The following is a 9,123-nucleotide window of genomic DNA, read 5'->3' as shown; positions in this document are numbered from 1 at the left end:
CTGGGATTAAAGGCGTGTGCCACCACCGCCCGGCCTATCTGAATCTCTTATTCCTCACTCCTCAAGAGTCCCTGGGATAAAATGTGGGAGCTGGTCTCCCAGCTGGCCTCCCACAGGTTGGTTCCTTAAAATTATTTGAAAACTTCCAATTAATAATTGTAGTCAAGCTGGGGGTGGTGGTGGCACATGCCTTTAATCCCAGCACTCAGGAGGCAGAGGCAGACAGGTCTCTGGGAGTCCCAAGCCAGCTGGTCCACAGAGCTAGTTCTAGGACAGCTATTGCTAGATAGAGAAACTCTGTTTTGAAAAAACAAAACAAAGCAAACAAAAAGGTTATAGTGTGGGATTGGAGAGATGGCTCAGCAGTTTAGAGCTCTGGTTGTTCTTCCAGAGGTCCTGGATTTGATTCCCAGGCCCCACATGTCAGCTCACAACCATCTGTAACTCTAGTTCCGGGGGATCTGATACCCTCTCCAGTCTCTACAAATACCAGGCATGAACAAGGTATACAGACATATATGCAGGGAAAACACCCACACACATGAAGTGAAACAAAAACACATTATCTTTTAATTTGGTTTTATTTGTTTGTTCAAGACAGGGTATCTCCATGTAGTCCTGGCTGTCCTAGAACTCACTATGCAGACCAGGCTGGCCTTGAACCACAGAGATCCTCCTGAGTGCTGCTACACCTTCCTCAGACTGATCTTTAGGGTCCTGTCTTAGTTGAGGTTTCTACTGTTACAGTAAACACCACGACCAATAGCAACCTTAGGCAGAAAGGGTTTATTTCAGATTACAGTTTGCAATCTATCATCCAGGGAAGTCAGGGCAGGAACCTGGAGGCAGGAACTAAAGCAGAGCCCATGGAGGGGTGCTGCTCACTGGCTTTATCCCTATGACATACTCAGCCTGCTTTCTTATAGCATCCAGGAACTCTAGCCTAGCAGTGGCATTGCCCACAGTGAGCTGGGCTTTCCCACATCAACCATTAATTAAGAAAATGCCTTATAGGCTCACCCATAGGAGTTTCTCAATTGAGTGAGGTTCTTCTTGTCAGAATACTCTGTCAAGTTGGCAAACAAACAAACAACATGTTCACTTTGACTGTGCTTCTATTCTCAAAACAGTCTGGAAATTACTGAATACTTATAACCAGGAAACACACAGAAAAGGAAATGACGTTTGCACTGATGCAGCACAAAGAGACCATAAGAATCTACGGCACTGGCACCTGTGACTCCAGCCCTTGGAAGGCTGGAAGGAGGAACAGGAGTCTAAGGCCAACCTGGGCTACATTGCGAACCTATCTCAAAAAGACAAGACAATAACAAGGAGGAAAAAAAGACATAAATGAGATAAGGAGACAGACGAACATACCATATTCATTGATGGAAAACCCAATATTAAAAACAAAATTCCAAACCATATACCAATAGACTCATTCTGTAGAGCCTTTAGCTCTTGTGAAAGATTAAAGAGCCAAGATGGTTTAAAGAGCAGATATCAAGACCTCTTACAAAAACAAATAGACATAGTGTTAAACACCATGGCAAGGGCCTAGGGGTTACTGAGTCTGCCAGCAGCCCAGATTGGAGAGCTAGATGAGTATACACTCAAGGAAACATGACAAACTTTCTACCAAAATCCTTCATACGGTCAAAACCGTATTACACCAGCCAACTCTCCCTCATACAGTCAAAACCATATACACTAGCCAGCGACCCCTCACACAGTCAAAATCACATTACTGTTAGAATTCTGCCCTATGGTGGTATTTTATTTGTACTGAAATGTGATTTTATTTGTATGTTAATAAATAAAGTTGCTTGGGGGTCAGAGCTAATGGCAAGCCATAGCAGAGCTGGGCGTTCATGGTGCATGCCTTTAATCCCAGCACTTGGTAGAAGAGCTAGGTAGATCTCTGTGTGGTCAAGGATACAGCCAGCATTGGAGACACACGCCTTTAATCTCAATACCATAGAAGACCTGGAGGGCTGTACATACAGGCAGTGATGAAGCAGTCATGTGTTTGGGTTTACAACCAATGAGAAGGCAGAACAGAAAGACTATATAAAGACAAACACACAGAAAGTAGGCCCCTTTTTCGGAGAGGTCTCTTGGCTAGCTGCAGCAGATGGGTAAGGCTCTTAGCTCTGATCTCTTGGCTTTCTTCTTTGCATTGGTTCTGTGTTTCTTATTTAATAAGACGGTTGGTTACATCTACACTGCCCTTACTCCAGTTGCGTGACCGCACATGTGTAGTTCAGGAGTTAAGCAAAGGGTCTTGTGTCTTACATCATCAGTGTGCTCTGGTGATCACGTACGCATGGCGTGGTCACACAATCTGCGCCTTAAAGAGCCGTGACTCAGACCCCACCCTCTCTCTCTCTGTTCTGCTCTGTCTCTCCTGACCATCTTTTCCTCTCACCACACGTGCTCCTTTCCCAGGCCTGGTTCTTCTCCCCCACCCCTCTTCCTCCTAATAAAGCTCTAAAACTAACACTGGGTTCTGTTGTGACCGTGACCTTTCCACGCAGTAACCAGCTTGCCTCACCATCAGCGCGGCTTATCATTCATTTCAATTACACTAGCCAACACTCTATAACTGAAGAAAACAATTGGAATTGATCCCTTCAAAAAGCACTTCCTGCTTTTGCAGAGGACATGAGTTTGTTTTGCAGCATCTCCAACTACCTATAGCTCCAACTCCAGGAAATCTAATGCCCTCTTCTAGTCTCCCTCAGACACATGGCATGCGCTCATACAGATACATACAGATAAAATAAAAATATTTTAAAAATCCAAATGCATGTGAAAAACAAAATATAAAAACCAAAAATATAGCTGGCAGTGGTGGCACATGCCTTTAATCCCAGTACTCAGGAGACAGAGGCAGTCAGATCTCTGTGAGTTCGAGGCCAGCCTGGTCTATAGAGCAAGTTCCAGGACAGGCTCCAAAACTGCACAGAGAAACCCTGTCTTGAAAAACCAAAAATATAACTTATTTTTAAACTGTGGTCTTGTTGAGTTATCCAGGCTGGTCTCAACTCCTGAGCTTAAGTGATTCTATACCAGCTTCCCAAGTGGCTGAATCTAAAAGCATATACCACCATGACTAGCCAAAATGTGAACATTTTTATTGGAGAATTTTGTTGTAATTTGAGATAGGGTCTCATTAGCCCAGGGTGGTCTTGAACTTGATATATAGCCAAGGGTTTTGTTTTTTGGCTTGTTTGTTTTTGTTTTGTTTTGTAGACAGGTTTAGCTGTCCTGGAACTTGGTCTGTAGACCAGGCTGGCCCCGAACTCACAGAGATCCACCTGCCTCTGCCTCCCCAGTGCTGGGATTAAAGGTGTGCGCCAGCACCAACCTTCACTACTTAGTTTCTTATAGGTGAATATTTTTATGACTTTAGACATAAACATTGAGGAGAAAGACCAGTAACTTTGTCAACTTAATTTCTTCAAAACAAGAATTCTGTAAGTGTAAAACAAAGACAGACTAAGAGAATGTGACGCAATATATGTAACCCCCAAGGAGTCAGCACTTAGAATACACAAAGAACCTTTATAAATTGATAAGAAAATGAAAAAAGAAGTTTAACAGAAAAGTGGTAATGGGCAAGAAACTCAAAGAAAGAAAGCCGAGAGGCCAATCAACACAAGGAAAGATGTCACCACGCCACTTGAAAAGAGAAGTGTAAATTTAAACAATGATTAAATCAAATTCATATTCATCAGACGGAGAATCATTTCAGTGGTGGCGAGACTGTGAGGAAGGAGATTTGCTTGGGAGGACCACTTTGGGGGCGGGCCGGCAGTAACTGAAGCAGAGGATGCAGACCACACGAACCCTCTGGGATCACTGCACACAGGAGGCAGGAATGAGGACGTTCACTGCAGCATAGCATAGCAAGAACCCTAGAAACAATTCTCCACGTCCATCAGTTGTGGGGCTCCAAGGAATCCCTGAGTGGTGTAAAACGGCGTGCAGTGGCCCTGGCGGGTTTTGAGCCAAGGTGAAAAGACAGACATGCCATGGTGTGGTGGAAGTTACTCTATGCAGACACAGAATCCACATGGAAAGTTTTATTATTAAAGAAGGGAGAGGGAAGAGAGAGACAGACAGACAGAAAGAGAGGGAAAGAGAGAAAAGCAGAGTTTCCCCATGGAAGGAGAGAGAAGGAGAGAGGAAGGGAGGGAGAAAGAGAAGGGGCAGAGATTTTCTCTTAAAGGGGACTGTACATAAGATGATGTCAGGATGTTGGGTGGGTCCCTAAGGGGCAGGCCAGGATGCTAACCTTCCTCCCTTTTTGATTATGATAAAAAGGTGAGTTATGGATGGCAAATGGGGGTGGGAATGAGGGTGCTGAATTCTCAAGACTGCTTCCTACTGATTTGGGGGCAAAGTACAGAGGGGGAAGTTGGGAATCAGGGCCATGCACAGTGGGAGGTGTGAGTGAAGAAGCATTCAGTTAGCTGTTATCCTGGAAATCCTTGAAGGAGTTGAGAAGGTAGGTTGCTAGGGGGGAAGAAGTAGATTATTATCATTGGCCTCATGAGCGGGGCTAGCCATGGGAAGAGTGATAACTGCCAGAAAGAATGGGATGGAGAAGTGCCCTGGTGTACAGAAGAGGCAAGGGTGGGTGAGCCAGACGAAAGAGTAGATATGCCCTTGAATCTGGAGTGGTGGTACCAGCAGTGATGTTCCAGGAGCTTGGGGAAATTGCATGCCGAATCAGGAGTACAGGAGCCACCACATCTGCTGTTTCTCTGGAGGTGGAAAATGCCTCTATCCACCCTGTGTTAGTGTCAATAAATTAGGAGATAATGGAGTTTTCACCAGTGGGCATGTGGATGAAGTTAATCTGCCAGTGTTTGCCTGGTTGGTAGTGTCCTCCATTAGTGCAGCGGCTGGTGGTATATCTGGAGGGTCTTTGAGGGTCTGGCCTTAGCCCGAGTCTGGCAGGAGGGGTGGATCTGTGCAGAAACCTGCAAGTGTTTGTAAAACAACTGGGACAGATTTACATCTTGGTGTCATAGCAAAAGCTATGGCTTTGGCTTAAAAGGCATGAACATTTTGTAGGGCCTGGTTTCAGCCCAATGAACCATATCTTTAAATCTATAACTAGAGGAAATTCACTGAATGGAAGTGGTTGAGTGAAGGAGGAGGAGGAGGGAGGCTTCTCTACCCTTTCTAATGTTAGCCTGTCTCTGGCTAGCACAGCTGGGACCAGTAACATCCATAGAAATTTAAAGGCTCCCAAGACTGTCTGTAGTCAGTGCTCTATCTGTTTATCAAAACTGCATTTATCGGTGTTAAAACTCTGAACCTCTGAAGTTACATCTGAAGCCAGTTTATCCTGTACCATGAGTCTATAAATGAGGCACACCTGTCTGTACTTTTAACAGGAAACTTACTAATGAGCTACCAAGGTGCTTGTAGCCTTGGAGTAGGGGGAGAGATCTGTTAGAACTGGCAAAGATGATCAGATCTGAGGATAAGTAAGTGAACAGGGGTGAGACAGCTTTCCTATCTTCATATAAACAAACCTTAAAGCTGTTTCTTATCTAGTTCACCAGGAGATGCTGTGAGCAGTCACTGCAAAGTGAGTCTGGTAGAGGGTGAACTGTGTCTAGACTTAGTATTAGCTCTAAGAGAATGAGGCCTGTGAATTTTACATAGAGAACTGAGAAGGCAGCTGAAGACTTGGCTTCTGCTGCTGAACTGACAAAAGCCTGATTCTCAAATGACATCAGAGATCTGAGAAGAACAAATTTTACCTGAGTTAGCAGTTGAAAGTGACAGAGACTTACTTGCTGGCTACCTAGACAGCCACCCAAGGGTCCTCCACGGTCCTTGAGGCCAGAGGTCTCAGGGCAACAATATCAGTCTTTGGCTGCCAGGCCTCAGAAGATCCGACAGTTGTGGGGTAGGAGCCTGTGTGGAGGACCAGCGTATCTTGTCTAGGCAAAAGTGAGGCCATGGGTTCCCCCTGAGTCTTGCAGTCCATGGTCTTAAGAAGGCCCTGGCAGCAGTCAAGGCAAAAGGCAGTAGTTGAGGTAGAAGGCAGTTTTGCTCAGTGGCTGGCGCTGCCACTCTGCAGCAAGTTCCGGGTGGGGGTTCTTCCGTGCCCATCCATCTTCTTTGGAGGAAATAAAGGTGCTGCCGGGAGCCAGCATGTCTTTCCATCACAAGAAGCTTTTTAATTAAACATTTTAAATGCCATAGTCTTCAGATCTCTGAGCATCTGAGGACTGTCTGTCTATTAGGGATGAATGACTATCAACTTATGTTCCCTAACAGTCTCCAGTATGTTAGCAGCTTTCCTGAGACAAGGCCTTACTGTCTCCTGAGAAGACAAAGAAGAGTGACAGGAAAGATCCCAGGGCCGAATGGGAACAGGAGAAAAGGGGCTTATGAGTTGGGGTGTGGTCCCACTCTGAGAAAGGACCCCCTTGAGGGAACAGAAACTCCATCATAGAATAGATATCTTGTTTATCAGATACCCCATTTATCAAGTATATGACATCATTTATTTAAATTTTCTAGAGGCTTGGTGTTAACCATTTGGCAAAGACACAGGTGTGAATCTCTAAGATAGCTTTTGCTAATCTGAATAGATCTTTATAATTTTTAATTTCTATTATCATATAGAGTATATTATAAACCAGATTTGAATCAAATGTAGCTTTACATTTCTATCATCATACAAAAAGTCCATACCAACCCAAAATATTTAAAGTTTGCTGCTATTTCATAACTATAGTTTTGTCATTACTGTGAATCTCAATGCAAACATCTGACATGCAGGTGGTCCTAGGCTACCCCTGTAAAAAGGTTCAAAAGAAGCAAGATCATTATGGGGCCGGCTAAGGCAGACACCAGGGTGGTTTCCTTGTTGTTGCTGCCTTTCTCTGTCATGGATCTGCTTTTTTAGTGGGGACATGGAGTTTCTAATGACCCCTGAGCGGTTAACCTAAAAACAGCATTGCTCTCCTAGGCCTTGCATAGGCCCCTTGTTGAAGAAATGATGAAAAGGTGAACCAATTGAACAAATTTAGGTCAAGGCCCTTTGTATCCTGGAGAACTATTTTAGCTAGAGAGGAGAGTGATTTTTCTAAATGTGTAACAGATTTTTCTAGGGCAGCAACATCTGCATCTACTGCCACTCTGAAGGTCCTGTAGTCCTGATCTTTGAGTACAGCCAGATTATAATCCTGAATGATTTATATAGAAATAATCATTTTTAAAGTCATATAATACCCCTTTGGTTCTGCATAAAGAAGGTCAAGTGTCTTATCTTACTGCAGAACCATTTTTGTTAATCTATCAATTGACAGCTCTGGGCCTGGTTTCCTACTATATCAATGGGCATTATAGGTAGATATTTGTCCCCTAATGCCAGGGGGTTTCTCTTTGACTTAACCTTTTTAGCCTGTTTTGGGGATAGGAATGATGTACTCTCTTCTATAGCTGCTTCAAGCTGAAATAGGGCATAGATGGTCAGGGCTTAACGAGGCTGGAAGGCTAGTCAAAGGTAAGGAGGGAATTTAGGCAATGGGGCATTTATCAGAAGCATGTGGTTATCTGATCCAGCTGCAGAGACAGGGAACAATCATGTTGGCCAGGCTGGTCCACATCAGCCATTAGCAAGTCCAGAGCTTGTGGTCGTTTCGAGCAGATTGCAGTCAGCAACTGATGCTTGGCTGTGTCTGCCAGCCAAATGGAAACCTGTTGAGACAAGTTCAAACTAGGAACAGAAATTAAAATTTATGAACTTATTTGGAATTTTTAGGCCCATAGTTTTAGTAATTGGGAAGGGGAGGTGTTCCAGAGAAAACAATACCATCCTCAGGAATAGACAGGTGGGGGAAACTCAAGCTGTATTCTTATTTTATAAAAGGACATAAAAGTTTTAGATATATTAGTGTTATCAATCAGTATTGAAATCCAAATCATAGAAAAGCAGATAATGGATATCTAGACTCATTTTAAGGTCATATAATACCCCTTTGGTTCTGCATAAAGAAGGTCAAGTGTCTTATCTTACTGCAGAACCAATTTTGTTAATCTATCAATTGACAGCAAAATTATAGATTTAGGTTAAAAGGTATGTACTTTTTTGTTGTTGTTGTTTAGAGAGAGTCAGGTACAGATTGGACAGAGATGTCTTTGGCCTAATGAGATGTTTAAGTTTATAGTTAGAAGACAACCAAAGAAAACCTAAAATCCTGAGCTTGTGATACAAGTGAGTCACCAGAAAGGCGCAAAGCTACACAGAGAAACTTTTTGAAAAACCAAAAAAAAAAAAAAAAAAAAAAAAAAAAAAAGAAGAAGAAGGGGAAAGTAATCTGAATTTATATCTTAAAACAATTTTTGAGTGCTCGCTTCAACAGCACATATACTAAAATTGGAACGATACAGAGAAGATTCCCATGGCTCCTGCGCAAGGATGACATGCAAATTCATGAAGCATTCCATATTAAAAAAAAAAAAACACTTTTTGAGACCCTCAAAGCTTGTATGGACTTTTATATCTTTGAACATTTTTTATCAAGAGCTATAGTAGCTTTAGAAAAAAAAACAAGTCTTGATTTTTATATATAAAATGAGCTGACAAGTTGGCCATAGCCTTATAAATTTAAATGTCTTAAAAACTGTTCTTAAGAAAAGGTTTAAAATCTCTCAAATGTCATTCTGTAATATCAAAAATTAAGTACCCCTTTTTATTTTATTTTATTTTTTATTTTATTTTATTTTATTTTTGGTTTTTGAGACAGGGTTTCTCTGTGTAGCTTTAGAGCCTGTCCTGGAACTCACTCTGTAGACTAGGCTGGCCTCGAACTCACAGAGATCTCCTGCCTCTGCCTCCCAAGTGCTGGGATTAAAGGAGTGCACCACCACTGCCCGCTGCACTCCTTCTACCATGGGATAAGTATTTCATACTGATTCTTTTATTCTGGTGGAATCATAATCAATAGAATAATATTTAGCTACAATTCTTGATAAATCTAAATTAAAATTATAAAAATATATAAAAGATTAATTTTAGAAATTATAAAACTTCTAAATAAACAAATAACAAGAAACACATGAAATACACAAGAAGCCGAAAGG

General features: G+C 42.4%; 1 non-coding gene across 1 annotated transcript; it reads left to right on the top strand.

Moving 5' to 3' along the window:
• Positions 1-8,386: 8,386 nt before the first annotated feature.
• On the top strand, positions 8,387-8,493 carry LOC114698137. The gene has a single exon (XR_003735303.1). It is a non-coding gene; the product is annotated as a U6 spliceosomal RNA (small nuclear RNA).
• Positions 8,494-9,123: the final 630 nt, after the last annotated feature.

The sequence above is a fragment of the Peromyscus leucopus genome, chromosome 15, assembly GCF_004664715.2.
Source record: "Peromyscus leucopus breed LL Stock chromosome 15, UCI_PerLeu_2.1, whole genome shotgun sequence".
NCBI classification, from domain to species: Eukaryota; Metazoa; Chordata; class Mammalia; order Rodentia; family Cricetidae; genus Peromyscus; species Peromyscus leucopus.
The sequence above is the reverse complement of the archived record's forward strand: the minus strand, read 5'-3'. Positions and strand labels throughout refer to the sequence as shown.